At 39.4% G+C, this 17,205-nt stretch overlaps 1 protein-coding gene and 1 non-coding gene across 5 annotated transcripts in view; one reads left to right on the forward strand and one right to left on the reverse strand.

Annotated features, from left to right (window-relative positions):
• The window catches only part of LOC126278997 (early growth response protein 3), a 139,389-nt gene that overhangs the window by 111,296 nt on the left and 10,888 nt on the right, over positions 1-17,205 (reverse strand). The window lies entirely within an intron of this gene.
• On the forward strand, positions 3,842-3,915 carry Trnat-ugu (transfer RNA threonine (anticodon UGU)). Its single transcript has one exon. It is a non-coding gene; the product is annotated as a tRNA-Thr (tRNA).

Genomic DNA, 17,205 nt, shown 5'->3' on the forward strand with positions numbered 1-17,205 from the left:
TTTTGAGCTATGCTTTTCAATGAATACTTATGAAGTGACTTGATTATCACATGAGTGGTGCTGGTAATTACGATCTCATTACTGTTTTTTCAACTAGTGTAACTGAAAAACATTTTGTGTTTGGCTCTTTAATGAATATCAGCTTTTGTTCCATTCTGGACTGTGTTGAGCGTCTACCCGTCGTTCTGTTGCCATTTCTTCTACTTACTAAGAACAGTCTTACTGCATAGCATTCGGTAAATTGTCTCGACAACAGATTACATATAGTGTTACATAACAGAATTGGTACGGGTAGAACAAGCAGTTGGCTGTCGCTACCAGTCGCCTGTAACATCAGAAAATGAGCGTACAGCTCCATTCTGCGACCACTGAGAAACGTCATGTGCATGCTATTGATGTGTATGTAAGCTGTTATGTCCACGATAAACCGACAAGAAATGTCTGTAGAATATATTAGCGATGCTTCAACATGATAATATTGTTTATTTTTGAAGGTATTAAGGAAGCTACCGTAAAGACAGGCCAACCCAAGTCGGCAATAAATGGTTCAAATGGCTCTAAGCACTATGGCACTTAACATCTGAGCTCATCAGTCCCCTAGACTTAGAACTACTTAAACCCAACTAACCTAAGGACATCACACACATCCCTACTCGAGGCAGGATTCGAACCTGCGACCGTAGCAGCCGCTTGGTTCCGGACTGAAGTGCCTAGAACCGCTCGGCCACAGCGGCCGGAGGATATAAATACTCCAATTATCATGCGTAAACTGAAATTTACATGATTGTGAGAAATTATTTGCGCTCTGTGTGGGCTTTCCTGGGGCGTATCTCCGGTCCGAACGCAATACTACTGTGTTTTTTAGTGACTACTCTTTTAAACATAATCAACACCAAATTCTTTTACGCCAACACCTGTTTATTTTGTGCTTGATGCTGTTAAGCTGGTACAATTTATTGTTTGAAGTATCATAGAGCCATTACTTGTTGTGAGACAATGTCCCCAGCCTGACCGTCTTTAGAAACAGGAAATATGAGTAAATGACATAAGCGGTTAATAAAGTAAAAGAAAACATGATCCGTAGTAGGCTGTAACGTAGACGATCTTTATTTCGTTCGCTTAGCTAATTTCGGCGACTTGTCATTTTCAGGCATCTCTAAAATTAGTTAACCGCACGATTTATGTAAGATCGTCTACGTTAGAGCCTAGAGGGAGCATATTTTCATTTGTTACGTATTTAAGTCAGCTGGAGTGGCCGAGCGGTTCTAGGCGCTACAGTCTGGAACCGCGTGACCGCTACGGTCGCAGGTTCGAATCCTACCTCAGGCATGGATGTGTGTGATGTTCTTAGGTTAGTTAGGTTTAAGTAGTTCTAAGTTCTAGGGGACTGATGACCTCAGATGTTGAGTCCCATTTTTTTTTTTTTTTAAGAACATGGAGATTGGACGCTGGCCGCTATGTGTAGGCGGATAGGCAGCTATATGATGCAGATCTGACGAGAGCACTGCTTTTGCAGGCACAAGTGTCTTGGAGCTCACTGTTCAGTATCCGTTTAATAACGTGGAGGTCCGCGGAAGACGACCACCTACGTGTTCCCATTTTGACTGAATGACATCGTCAATGAGCGCTGGATCATATACACTGGATCATCAATGGAAACCTCACTCCTGGCTGGATGGATCACGTTTCTTCTTATAGCAGCTCGATGATCGTGTCAGAACACGATACCACTTCAGCAGTTAAGTCCCACAGTGCTCAGAGCCATTTGAACCATTTTTTAAGTATTTAAAGGCTGTGGACCCCCAGAAAAACAAAAATGAAATTTAAGTGAATCAGTCACTATTATACCACGGTTACAGGCCTAAGTCCTACGCTCATCTATTTGAGCTTTAATTTCTTGACGTGTCACGGAAAGGCGCACATTCGACGAACAGCGGTGGAACCCACAACCCCGACATGGGGCGCTGGTTTCCCTGTTGCCCTAGCACAGTTCATGTGATAAGCAAGTCGATTCTCTTTATCTGGTACAACCACTTTACGAAAAATCTCTTCGGTTGGTCTCGGAGGACTGGACTGGCTCTTTCCTTGACGATCTCTGCCACATGCAGCACAGACAGCGGCAATGGAATCTGCGTTTGCCGTAGCCATATCCAGCTGTGGTAACGGAGGCTACCACAGTTATAAGCACCACAATAAAATACTCGCGCCGTTCGACATGCTATAGAAACAGTATCAGTAACAGAGACTGCCTTTCAAGGTGGAGCTGTAGCATAACAAACGGCAACGTCCTCATTCAGGCTTGCTTATCCGTAGTGGAGCAAATATCTTTTCGTCAGCGAGCAAATAACTCGCTGCGGCTACGGACCTTCGAGCTTGTAGTGGAGGCACGTTGCCTGCAGGGGACGACTGGAGCGTGTCGAGGGCCTCGCTCGACCTGTTAACGGGCCGTCGTGACCAATAAACCTGTGACACGGCCTTTGCCGACGACGGGATCTGACAAACACTCGGAGCGCCGCCACCGACTCGTGGCGAACACACAAACCTGCACATTTTCATTCCTTCTCCCTTCTTGTTACTTCCCTCCAGGTTAGCTTAAAACTGCGCTGGAGAGTAGAATAATATCCGCTAGCAGCCACAATAGAAAGTGATTTCATTTAACACACGACCGGTTCGGTTTTATGCCCATCTTCAAGCGGTTTACATTCAGGTTCATGTTTCCATACTCAGTGCTGGACGTCACTGTTTAAATTAAAAAAAAAAGCATCAGAAATTCTTTCAATCCATCTGTGGCATGAATCAGGAAACCAGTGTTTAATAGTATTTATATGAAGACAGTAGCTGTTCTCGAAAGAACAGATACTGTAGATGACCGTGCAGCTTTTCCCTGGAATAAATGATGACTAACTGAAACCCTCAGCTGCCTCCAGGTTGTTGATATACCTCGATGTAGACACCTGAAAATGTGTGGCCCGACCGGGACTCGAACCTGGGATCTCCTGCTTACATGGCAGACGCTCTAGCCATTTTTTTTTATTTTTTTTTATTTTTTATTTTTTTTTTTTTTTTTTTTTTTTGCATCTGCTCCGGGCGGACGTCGTAAGGCATCCGTTTAAGTTCGTTGATGATACATTAACTCAGTTTTTTTATGGCAGAGGGCACGTAGTCCTCTGACCGAACTCGCTGAGCTACCGTGTCTGCTGTCTGAGTCACCGAGGACACAGATGAATAGCGCGACTGCGGGGACTTATCCCTTGCACGCCTCCCGTGAGACTCACATTCCTAACTGTTCACAATTCTACCAACGTAATGTACCTTACAGGCATTTGCCCATTCACTCATTACTCGCGTACGCTTTGGCGATTCCCGTAAGAGTTAGGGCAACCTGTGCGCATTCGCACAGACGAAGGTCAATGGCTGGGTAGCCTTTAACTATATATATGAAGACAGTAACTGTTCTCGAAAGAACAGATACTGTAGATGACCGTGCAGCTTCTCCCATTATATGGCTAACTGAAACCCTCAGCTGTCGACAGGTGTTGTTGATATACCTCGATTTTCCAGGGAAAAGCTGCACGTTCATCTACAGTATCTGTTCTTTCGAGAATAGTTACTGTCTTCATACATATAGTTAAAGGCTACCCAGCCATTGACCTTCGTCTGTGCGAATGCGCACAGGTTGCCCTAACTCTTACGTGAATCGCCAAAGCGTGCGCGAGTAATGAGTGAATGGGCTAATGTCTGTAAGGTACATTACATAGGTAGAATTGTGGACAGTTGGGAATTTGAGACTCACGTGAAGTGTGCAAGGGATAAGTCCCTGCAGTCGCGCTATTCATCTGTGTCCTCGGTGGCTCAGGTGGATAGAGCGTCTGCCATGTAAGCAGGAGATCCCGGGTTCGAGTCCCGGTCGGGGCACACATATTCAGGTGTCTACATCGAGGTATATCAACAACACGTGTCGGCAGCTGACGGTTTCAGTTAGTCATCATTATTTAATAGTATTAGTTGAAAACAGTCTTGGTTTCAGTTTTAGTTTTTTTTATTTATCAGCAACGCGTTTCACCTTATTTAGGCATCTTCAGGCTGATCATAATTTGCTTTTTTTAGGACGATCATGTAGACAGTATAGTGATGCCCTTTAGCTATACTGTCTAAATGATCGTCCTAAGAAATACCCAATTAAGATCAACCTGAAGATGCTTAAATAAGGTGAAACGCCTAGTTGATAAATAAAACAACTAAAACTGTAACCAAGACTGTTTTCAACTAATAACAGTAACAAAACATGTAATGTAATGGTCACTAAAGGGATACAAATGACACATTTGGAAGTGGCTATGTGACGTGCTACAAAATATTATAGTACTTACATAAAGATGGTGTATCTATATCGTTATCACATTACATTTATCACTTTCCTGTACAAAAATTTTTCGTTCATCGTACGTTAACTGTGTATTAGCCACTATGCTAAATATTGATGCTTCCATATTTAGCCTTTCATGAAGTAGTAGCACGTTAGACGTTGGTAACTTCAGACACACATAAAATCACAACATCCAACGAGTTTCACTTGGAAAACAGAGGTACGGGCAAGCAGATTAATTCAAGAAAGTACAGCGATTTTGCACATACGAGTACATAATATTTTACAAATTATGAAAATAAAGCTGTTACATGATTGTAGAACCACACAGTCATTTATAACATCTTGAATGGTTACTGGTAAATTGATAAGGGTAAATAGAGTTTTTCTATTTTTATCCAAAAATTGCTAGTTGTGAGGGAGGGGGGAGGGCACGAAATTAGGGTTTGGTTTACAATGATACAACAATTTCATTTTCATAATTTGTAATATGTTTTGTATCTTCGTGTGTATCTTCTCTGCAATTCCTTGACATAAGCTCTTTGACCATCATCTTTGTTTTTCAAACGTAAACAAGATGAACGTTGTCACTGCTTGTGCGTCTGAATTTACCAATGTCTGATGTTGCACTACTTTATCAAAGACATAATATGGAAGCACCAATAATTAGCACTGTGACTAATACATAGTTAACGTGTGAAAAACGAAATATTTTTGTACAGAAATGTGGTAACGATACTGATATACTAGTTTTATGTACGTATTATAGTATATTGCAACGCATATCGCTTAGCTACTTACAAATGTTTCATTTGTATCTATTTAGTCATCATCATTTTATTTATTTTTGATTTAAACAGTGATTTCCAACACTGTGTATGTAAACATGTACGTGAGTGTAAATCACCTGAAGATGGGCATAAACCCGAAACCGGAGTGTGTTACATGACTCACCTTCTGTTGTGACTGATAACACCCTATACAGTCACTGAGTTCAGCTGCATCCATGACAGCATAAACACGTAAAAATTACATTACTGTCCAAAACAGGTAAGTGACACGAAAAGACGAAAATACAGAAAGGAAAGGTCACTATCAATGACCATTAAGATTTCCTACACGCCGGATTTGGGTCGTCTGTATAGAAAAGGAGTACTTCCTGCTTCGAACTGATGCTTGATTCGAACAGAATGAACAGCTGTTCAATGCCTTCCGTCGTGTACTGCACTCATAAAATATTAATTCAGCACTAAGTTTTCTTCTTAACAATGGTCACGTCTTCGAGTAGCGAAAATTCTTTGTATATGTGTGCACAGAGTTTTCACGGCCGGTGTTTCCTTCAGAGACAACTTCCGTGCTGGGAGGTCTTGGTCAACATACAGGGTGGTGAGAAACGCTCTGAAAGTCTTGTAAGGGTATTGTAGGGTAGATTGTGCTGAAAAATAAATGTTAAGAAAAAAATAGATATGTTGCGCCGTTTCCGATTTAATTAGCATTGAAGCTTGCCAATCAGGTTATAGCGAGCGCAAATTCGAATTCTTGTACGCGCTAAAACAGGGCAGTTCACAGACGTCTGTGAGTCCATGAGTTACGTCTGGTTCGGATGCACGTTAAAGTTAAAAATGTGCCCTTCTCGGATGTGCTAAACTTAAGCTAGGTGAGCAAAAGCTACGTTTAATTGGTTCGAGGAAAACAAACTAAGAGTACGATTGCCGACCCTCTCCCTGCCATGCTGCTTGAATCTGCGCGCGCGGCGACCAGATTGGCGAGATGGAGAGACCACGTGGCCAAGAAACTTCAGATACTTGGAGCAAGGGAAGAAGACGCCAAAGACAGTACGCTAAGGAGGAGGCTACTTGATTAGGACAAAAGCGTATCTAAGTCGTAAAATCAGGAACTACACGAAAGCTTGTGAAATACGTTGCGGAAAACATGTGCAGTATGGAAGCACTTTGGGGATTTTGAAACACAGATAACGTCACTATTTCGTAATTACAGAGCAATGAAACAGACTACAACTGCTTTTGCCTTAAAAATATTTTACTAAAACAATTATAGTTGGAAATCTGAGCCAAGAGCGTTGCGGAATTTATTTCTAATTAGGAAGGTTCCCTCGTAGGTGCAATAAACAAGTGGATTACAAGCTCCGAAGTGACCATAACGATTTTGAAAAAGAAATCGAAGAGGGGACTCAGGGTTTCGAGACTATGCCCGTCAGTCAGTCCGAGCACAAGATGACGCCCAGAAGCAAGCTGTTAAGATGACGTCTGCAGATAGTATTCACTAATTCATGTTGATTTAAATTTGGTAATGAAACAAAAATTTCGAGGACGACGAGTCTCTGGAGAGCCCTTTGGTTACAAATGAGTGCGTTTTGATGTTACAGTTGACATGAACGAGAAGAATGGTTCTTGCTGGGTAGGCAGCAATCCAAAATACACTCTATGAACCATATTTACTTTGCTGCAGCGTGACAGTAACGTGTGCAGTTCTTCACAGTGATATTACATTTTTGAAGACGAAGAGAGACCCAGAAGGATCGTCAGTTGGGTATGACATTCTCAGACAATGCAATCTTTCGTCGCTGTTGCACAATTTTCTGCAATTTCACAGCAACTGACAGTGCGATAATCGAAGACGATTGTGTGGGACGTTTATGTTAACTATTTCATTCCATTTGGTGTCAACCGGTGGACTCCAAGAGCACTACATTGATCCACTGGAATAACAGAACCAAGGCAATGAAGACGAAACTGTTGTGTCCACCTGTTATGGAGAGCAATGCAGGAGGCCAAGAGCACATCGGCGGGGTGCATAAGTAAGACTCTATGAATTGGACATTACTACCTTTTACGAAGAAAAGTGAAATGAATCAGTTTATGTCAATAAAGTGTTTCAATTCATTGTATCGGATAATATATAAGGTTGTTCTAATATTGATTGCAAAACAGTTTTACTAGTAGTGTCACATCAGACTATAGCTGAATCATTGTTGATAACACTGTACATATTGGTTCACTGTATGTGAAACGTGGCAAGGTCTCCCAACGACTATGGTTACTTTCTTGGAACTATCCCTTATGATGTGTTATATTATTCAACGTCTTTAAAGAACCTCGAACAATGATACCTAAGAAGTGTTAGAAACACACTACGAGTATTGTTTCAGAATCATTACTCGAATTGTATTTTTCCAGTAAGAGTTACGTCCAGTAGCCCTGGTCATCTGTACGTGCTAAAGCCCACGTGACCCTAGCATATTATTGTTTATGTTAGCAGAGCAGCAGTCGCTTAGAAAGATAAAATGATTATCTGATACATATCGTTCGGGGCGTTGCTAACCTAGAGATAGGCGATAGCAATCGCATTATATTCCACGTGATATGAGAATCTTTAATTATGACACACTGTCGTATGGCTCTCTTACTGAGAATGAACGTATTCCTGCAATAAATTAAAGGAAATTATGTTGAGTAGAGTAATGCTTATCATCGACTGCACTTCATTTGCCCAAAAATTTAGTAAAACAGGCACGAAAAAGATTCTCATCTCCCTTTTCTTAATTTTTATAACGTGTTATTAGCATGAAAAGATGCTGGTGTGAGGACATTAACATAATTTTGAGAAGAATGGAGCAAGTCTATAAGAAGCTTCCTGACTATTGATCAACTTATAACTACTTTCCAATACAACTAAACAGCTGTAAATTGCTAAATTTCACAAGTACCTTACATATTGCGTGCTAAATTTCACAAGTACCTTACATATTGCGTAACAAGTTTCGCATCACAGGCCAGAAAAAAGTTGTTTCCGCTTCGGAAGTCCTATAGTAAGACTGATATGCGATGACAGATAGCGAACTTCATGTAGGCAGTTGTTTAGGTGTCTCGCATTCTAACTCTGCTATCCTCTAAATGTTCCCTACCGTGGAATCTGTTGTTGACCCAATCAGAAGAAACTGCAGAATTCACTCACGTTAGACGGAAAAACGATTAGCACTTGGATAATACTTCTTTAAGCATTGCATAGAACGGTGTCCTCTACTAGTCCGGTTAGATTTTGTGTAGGCCTCCACCCGCTCCGAAAAAGAAAACCACAAAAAACCCCAAGTCTTCACATTCAGGTTAAAAAGTTATCTTGTGGCTCACTGCTTCTGTTCAGTACAAGAGATTCTCTATAGTTGAGAACTGTTTTGCGTAATATGTTATTTAGTCGTATACTCTATCATCATTTGTTTAGTGTTACATTTATTATTCACTTCTTTTGTCCATAATTTTGCTAATTAGCATTTTGTAAACAGTACACAGGATCGATTCTTGACAAAGTAGCTTTCGCTCTCATGGTCCAGCTAAAGCTAGTAAGTTAACTAAATAAAAACAGTTGAGAACTTATGTCGTGTAAACATAAGCACTGGTAATATATACATAAAACAGTGCTAATTAATTAATTAATGTGTACATTTGTGGTTACCTTTAGATTCAGTATTTGGAATATTAATGTAGGGTTTTAGCACCTACTCTTGGAAGTATAAAGGTGTCATTTTAAGAAATTAGTACATATCGTAGCGAATGTGATGAAAACGTAGAATCAACAGATTGGTTCCTCTTTCAAGACTACCTACTGCACGATGATTCACTCCTTATCAAACTACAGTGATAAGTGTACAGATATCGATACAATACGTGCATAAGGAAGAAATTTGCTGTCAGTAACAACACATTCTTAGTTTAGTCTGTAAACCTCTTTTCTGTAAGCTAAAAGCATTTACGAGCCGTTTTTCCCAAAGTAAAAACGAGTTACCTTTGTTGTTGTTGTTGTTGTGGTCTTCAGTCCTGAGACTGGTTTGATGCAGCTCTCTATGCTACTCTTTCCTGTGCAAGCTTCTTCATCTCCCAATACGTACTGCAGCCTACATCCTTCCGAATCTGTTTAGTGTATTCATCTCTTGGTCTCCCTCTACGACTTTTACCCTTCACGCTGCCCTCCAATACTAAATTGGTGATCCCTAGATGCCTCAGAACAAGTTACCTTTACAGTACTGAAATCCCTCTTTATTTACTTGGTAATATGAATGGCAAGTTACTGTACTGAGACGATGCAGAGTAGCATTTTGTGTCTTTTTTTTGGCTCAGATTTTCACAAGGAAAATCCGCGATTAGTAAAGCTAGTCGATTGATCTTGTCGATTGGTTCTCCTTTGGTTCGTCATTTAGAATACTAATATCGAGTTTTAGTATCTACTCTTGTGAGTGTAATAGCGTCATTTCGAAACGGGACGCAGGGGTATGATGAAAGATGACACTATCGACAGTGCGGTGTCCAACGAATTCTGCGTACAAAATAGGTTACAATTTGAATCTTCCTGGTCTTGGCTAGTCTATTTTCAACTCCATTTGTTACGTTGCCCTGTGGTATCTCATTTAATGATGCGTTAAGACAGGGGGAAAAAACACGAGGAAGAGACAACGCCGTTTTAAGTTGCCTATAGTATTTATGTGCGAGAGGTTGTCAGAAAGCGTATCCAGATGTTTCACATGGATTTTTGCCATATGCCATATTTTCTATTTGTGCGGCGTTCGATGTGTTCTGCATGAAAATTACGGCTGGAATTTTAAACTTCTTCGTCTTAGCTTGCCTAGTTTTAACATCATATGATATGTTACCCTGTGGTATCTCATTTGACGATGCGTAAGACCAGAAAAAATGCATGAGAAAGAGACGACTCTGCTTAGAGTCGCCAGTAGTATTTATGTACGAGAGGCTGTCAGGAATGTATCCTAACTTTTCACACGGATTTTCGATTTTTCGTTTTACTAATAACAGAGAATAGAATCTAAGAAAGTAATTTTCTCGTCAGTGGTAGTATAGCGACCAATACCTGTCTCAACACAAAGATGAAATTGAATGTGATGGAGCAGTATGTGAGACACTCGATTTGCTTTCGATATACACGGCGTTACTAGGTCCGTTCCTTCCAAGTTGGTGTTTTAATAATTTTGATATCCACAAGACCCAAATCACTAAACTTCATTACTTCTTCTGAAAGCGCTATGTGGATGCCTACAGTCACATGGTAGCTATGATGAATATTAGTGGTTATTTTAAACATGGAAGTTTTATTGGCAACCTTACACTCAAGAGAAGTAAAAATTAAATATGTCGTTAAGACGGAGTTTGGTGACAACATCGCAGAGTGTGCTAGGTAAACTGACACACACAGCCACTTGTAGGGGCAGCTACAATTTAAAATGGACTCCGTCGAAGGTTGAAACTTGTCATTTTTCACATTAAAAACTCATTACCAGGCGTTAAAGAAGTGACAAGTGACACAAAAAAAATCCTAAGCTATTGCGTCACACATTCACATAGCCACTAAGCCAGCAAGTTTTAAAACGAAATTATCTGTTTTAACTTCCCTTAGGATATTATAGTTATCATGAACGGTCATATTAACATCACGGGAAAAAATTCATGTTTTGTTGGACGACTGAAGATAAAAATAAGAGATGAGTGAAGAAACCAAAATGATTCTAACATGAAATGTGTGTGGTGAAGATGATAAAACCACAATGTGTGAAATATAATATTATTGGACATAAAGTACAAACGGGGAAAACGTATTTTCCTCGTGGAAGACATACTGTGTGAGCGAGTGCATTTCTTGCAAATAATTCCTCTGTCAGCGGACGTCCGGCGCTTAAACGACGCTTGCATCAGCCGAGTGGTCAGGCGTCGAACCCAGCCTGAGCCCCGAATTGCGCAGGTCAGTCGGCTAGCCCAGAGGGCCCCATCCTAGAGAGGCGATTATCAGCAGTATGCACTTCTTTGTCTTACCTCAAGATTACTCACGTGGTCAACGCTAAGGAAGGGGCCGTCCATCAGAGTGATGGCTTCTGGAAGGTGCGCTTTATCGACGCGGCCCGGTCACCCTGACCGTGGAGCAGCCACATCTTCCGTTCTACGCAGCAGCATTGCATCCGTGCTGACGCAATGTGAATCGAGGGTGGACGCGCCGAGGCCGCGTACTCGCAATTGCAGAGTTCAATACTCGGTTATATCAAAGGGGAGGGCGATATTTTACACTTTTGAAACTCAACATACACCTGTTAATTAACGTTTATACGGATCTTTCAGCGGGCTTGCTTCACAACTGCGCATGTATTACATGCTAACGTAAGTCATTCTTAATGTTTTAAGAAACAGATTCGAGTACTTTTCGAGCTGTTTTCTTTTACATTCGTATACCCGTAATTACAATGCTGTAATTAACACCCACGAAAAACAGCTACGTAATTATTTTTTTCACAGTTCGCAGTTACATATCTGTAATTCTGGAACTCACTCTCCTTTACTGGGACGTCGCTAGGGACATCAGAAAAAAAACTGAGCCGCCCATTGATAAAACGGAGATGTACTACACCATATTGGTTTGTCTTTCCTCTTATTGTTCTACGATACTATGGTGACGGAATTTCAGTGCGTACCAGGACCGCAAATATATATCTGCTAACAAATAAGCAACAAATTATGTAACATTATTTTTTGAGGTGGTAATTGAAAGTTTTTGAGTAGCCCTTATATTTACCAACTAGGATCGCATAAAAAGTTCAGTGTTATTTCCTGACGTTCCCTTTTCTTTAATATTGCGTCATCTCCCCTTTTTTCTTGTCTGTATGTTGTTCAATACTTTTTTTTCTCACCATCGATAGCATTTTTAATCGAGGACGTTCGCTCCAAAATAGTATGTGTGTGTTGTTTTTATTCTGTGGTGTGATTTATTTTTCTAGTTGCTTTTTTATTTCGGTTCTCTGGCTCTAATGGATTTATAGTTCCAAAAACACCCTATTATTTGTTTGGTTAAGATTATCTTTTTCTCGGTATAGATATACAAAAAATATTTATCTTCAGTTTGCTGTTACCTCCCATATTTTACAAATTTTTGGTAGACCTTAGCACTGTCAGAGGCTGTATATTAATCCTGTTATTAACGTTTGGTCCCTACTGGAGCACACGAAGTATAACAGAGAGCATTGCAGTACCTCCTTTTAGTCTTTCGGTTCCACCCACATTAGTTTCATTCCTCAGAAAAGTTTTTATTCCTGTTGTTACCAAGTGACTCTAGTCTTTTTGGGTTTTTTTGTACGGCCAAACGTTAGGTCATCATTCTCCAACTAAAAATGAAAAAAAAAACTAAACCATTATAAACCATGACGACAAAACACTGTGCGTTATGGGAATCTGGTGCCCATAAATGAACGAAAACCGTGGAAGTGATTCTCTGAAGACAGTAGACAGGAAAGAAAATCTTTGTTATCCAAGGGATGCAAAAAATCAGATGAGTTCTGCAAGAGATAGAATCAAACTCCACCAATTACTAGAGATAGATGTACTTCGAAAAAACAGCATTAATTCTTGTCTTTAGGGAAAACCAATGATGAAAAACTTTATGAACGTTACAGGAAACACACAGTAGCACTATCATTTAACTACAAAATATTGTTAAAATTAGAGATCACATAGTAGTAGCAACATAAACCCAACGAAACACGAATCTGTCACTTCAAAGGTTTATACAAGCAGCAAAAGCAGAACAGTAGGTGGAAGACAAAAGAAGGAAAATTAATAGTCTCTAATTTGAATTATACAGAATCAACAACGAAAAGGAAGAAGCTGTTTACCTTTGTCTTCATGTGGAACTGCTTTGCAGCGTTATGGAGACGACAGGATGAGTCTGACCTACGTTAAAAGTGTGGTATAGCTTGAACTCTTTAGTTGTTGAAACTGTTCACCATATACGTGATGAGAAACGCTTTTAGGAATGCGCTTTAAACGTTCTGCAAAGGTTATCTAACTACCACAGAGAGTCAACAAAAAAATGGAATCCCACTTTGCCGGTCTAAAGTTGTATGTTTAAAATGTGTCAAAAACAAAGAGTACGCACAACTACTAACTCCCCTCCCCCCCCCCCCCCCCCCTTCATTTATGAAAGGTGAAACAGTGAAACCTGTTTGGAGAAAAATTCCTAAATGCGAAATACATCAAATATGATAACACAACGTAGATACTAATTTTAAAAATATGTGTTTTAGTAGGCTAAGTTTTTTCTTCAAAGTATTATTAAAACATTTTATTTGTAAAAGCAGAATGAAGTAAAATTTACGTTGTAGGTGCAATAAAATTGAACTCAATGACAGCACAGTGCGGACTGATTGGATCTCTTTATTTTGTGAATTTTATGTGATTCAGAAGTGGGCTATGACTCATCCTGAAATCAGCAATTATTCCTTCTCTTACTAAGAGCATTTTTTCAGATTATTCTTTTATTTCGCACTAAACACGAATAACAGACTTCATCATTCTTTATAAAACAGAGGAACAGAAATATATTATCAATAGGTAGTAAGAACCCAAGGATTAGTTATTTAAAATTTAACAGTCAAAGATCATTTCAAGAGTTTGTAGGGGAGAATGTTGCACTTACACGATAGTGTAAGTAGGAAAAAGCAAAGTTTTTTGGTCAGTACTTCAGTCTAGTGATTGATTTCAAAATTACACACTTGAATTACGCGCTAGAGACCACCATAAGCTGTTTCCGCCATTTTCTACAATTTTTGTTGTTATTTGAGATTAGGCTGTGTTTAGTGCAGAATTGGTAAATATTTCTCGTTATACACATTTAAGGGATGTATGATATATTAAAGCTATACGGAATATACTGTTGATTCCTCAGGTCAGAATTTTACAGCGAGTAAAATGCTCCATACTTTTGGAATTATTTATATAACATGTGGATAAATAAGCTATACTTCGTCAGTCGGGTGCTATCGTGCATCTTGAAATAGGTCTTTTATCGTGGAATACGTGGTATCTGAAACTGAAATGAGTTTCTTTAACGTCTTAGCAGTATTACCAGTCACGGAAATGGAAATTTGTGTTATTTCCAATAGATTCTATTTCAAAACGTATTTAATTTGTAATTAGTCTTTGTTAATACTTCTGCTTAATTTGATTTCACACGCCAATGGTTTGTGTGTAGTAGGTTAATAATGCAACAGATAAAACATTAAGCATAATGATGACAATAATTTCTCAACTGGAACGCTTTTAAATTCCAATCAAACAGAAACGTACCCATGTTGTACCTTTAATATATTTTCTAACGTCCATTACAGGCGAAACTGAAACGTGTACCATCGTACAACACTCTCCCCTGTACTGTACCTCCTCTTAATTACATTGGTATTCAGGGTTCAACTATCAATAGATACGATTTCGCGCATGTACTATTGATGTCACAAGTATATTTAAATAACATATATGTTATGAGAAAGAACAAAAGTAATAATAAAGAATGCCTGCATTTGTATTCTTTGATGACGGTACGGCTAGGTTAAGCATCTCCTGTTTGCAGTTTTCATTCATAAAAACTCAAAAGTCCGGTAGCTCTAGAGGATATTCGTAAAACAATTCCGGAAGTATACTGAATTCTTTTATCTACGCTAAGGGAAAAAACCTCTTCAACAGGAAATTTGATGAACATGAAGAAAAAGCTTTGTTAACATCGCGGTAACAAATACTTGAGGGCATAAAACTGGTAAGGGCGGTCGAAATATTTGATATCCTGTAAAATGGTTTTTAACAAACCACAAAGAAAAAATTGTATTGAGAAGTGATGAATACTGCCAAATCACATACAGTGCCGAATAAAAGAACTGGTTGGTATAATTTGGAGGTCCTTATGTTTCAGCATACTTCAACTGCACTAGTTTCACTCTGCGAATTGACTAGGTTCGTTGACATTTTGCTACGTCTTAAGGAGATGTCGGGCACAAAAGACAATGATACCCATCGCGTAAAACCGTTGCCTTCTGTCTTCCGTCTTCTGCTAACGGTGTCACCGCTGTACCCGCAGAAACATGACGTAAGGCTGTGCTGGAAATTACCATGAAAACGACTTCTGTCATCACGGTACCGCAGGAATTGACACAGACAAGTTCCGTAGCCACTCATGCTCTAAAAATTCTGTTAAATAAAAAAAGTCGCTTGTGAAACAGACTCTGATGTATAGTCTATTTTTACCAATGATGACAAGCCATGTAACTCTTCGCGGTACTGTGCTTCAGAATACCCTTTATGTGTCTCATAATATCAGTGAAAATATTATAATTGCGACCAGACAAACAAAGTTTCACTTCTTTCTTTCCCCAAGCACTTGGGCTCCCAAACGCGCCATTCGCACGTGGATCTTGACTCATGACGTAGCTGGGTAGGTGAATGTTTCTCGGCGTATCGCTCGTTGGTAGTCGCGTGTGCACACCGTAGACATGTTTTCGTGCCATTAATTTAGAGAGCAAGACTAATGTTACCTTATGCGTGCCACAATGAAGTTTCGCCAGTTGCGCTGGTTGAGTTACTGCGTGTACGTCAGGACAAAAACTATGATCCCGTTTCTTTATCAGCTATTGTTTAAATTTTACGCCGCACTCACTGCCCAGAGATAAGTAGACAGCGTGTCTCTAGCAGCTAATCTCTGCTGGCGATACAGCCCCGCCATATTGGAAACTCGTACAATGCAAAGTGTGCGTGGGTGTACGGCTCGCTTTCTCAAAGGTGTCGGAGATCGCGAGTGTTGAACTGAAATGTTCAAAGAGTGTAGCATATCTAAGACCACTGATGTGGGTCTAAGAGTAGAATTCGTCCACTACGCCTGACGTATCTCAGTTGCGTGATATTTAAGCTATTTCCAATACCTACGAGAAATACGCAGTTAGCATCTTTATGTTTACATACAAAACGAATTTGCGCAACATTATTTTCATAAATTCTGAGAAAGGAAACGATTCACCAAAACCGAAACAATACTGCACCTGTAATACTTCAGAAGACAGGAGGCCGACAAGACGTAAAAACTTTATACCTATTCTCTCCGTAATGTTCAAGATATTCGCTAAGATTGTCACTAATCACAAAGGGTGAAAAAGCATCATATTTTAATCAAGCAGGGGAGCAAACTGGCTTCGAAACTGACTACAGGCAGGCAGATAATTTCCAAGTAGTAAACGAATTTATAACAACGAGAAATGTTTATGAACTACCACTGTTTAGGATTCATCGATTTTGAAAATTTAAACAAAGTGGGACTTTGTGAAAAAAAACACGCAATACTGGTATAATATTCTACAGTATTTATATTTGTACAGCTCGGTTTTCGGCTGTTACACAATCTTCACGTACGAAGATAAATATTTGTGCCTGTGATATTTTTTAGAATCAAATATTTTAAACAAATTGCATCTGAAGTGAATCTCATTTGGTTCTAAAATGTTACAAATGTTTATATTGGATTTCAGCCAAGATCGAGACGAATTATTTCAGTAAAATGAGATGTGAAACAGTTTTGCTGTGCCACTTAAAATAAAGCACCATATGAGAAATTACAGCTGTTTATTCTGAGGAGAAAAATTAGTTGAATATTATATAGTAAACTTTGGCAACATGTTCCGTCGAGATGACTGAAGAAGAAAATCTTGTCCCTGACAGAACCAGTATTACAAACAGGATAACTGAAACCACCGTAACTGAAATAAAGGAAAAATGGGACGTACGTACATTGTAGAAAATTTTGCCAGTGTTGTGCGTTTTCTCATTTATAATGTATAAAATACTCTACCAAGAACCAACGGAACAGCAAATTAATACGAAACAAGTACTAACGAAACACTGGCCCTTTTGTGTTTGGGCACTGATGACTTTTTAGATTAATAATGTCTATGTTTACATATTAATGACTTTTTACATTAATACTGTCAGTTCCATTATAAATCAACAGAAAGCGGAAAA

Source organism: Schistocerca gregaria, chromosome 1, assembly GCF_023897955.1.
Source record: "Schistocerca gregaria isolate iqSchGreg1 chromosome 1, iqSchGreg1.2, whole genome shotgun sequence".
In the NCBI taxonomy this organism is placed as follows: Eukaryota; Metazoa; Arthropoda; class Insecta; order Orthoptera; family Acrididae; genus Schistocerca; species Schistocerca gregaria.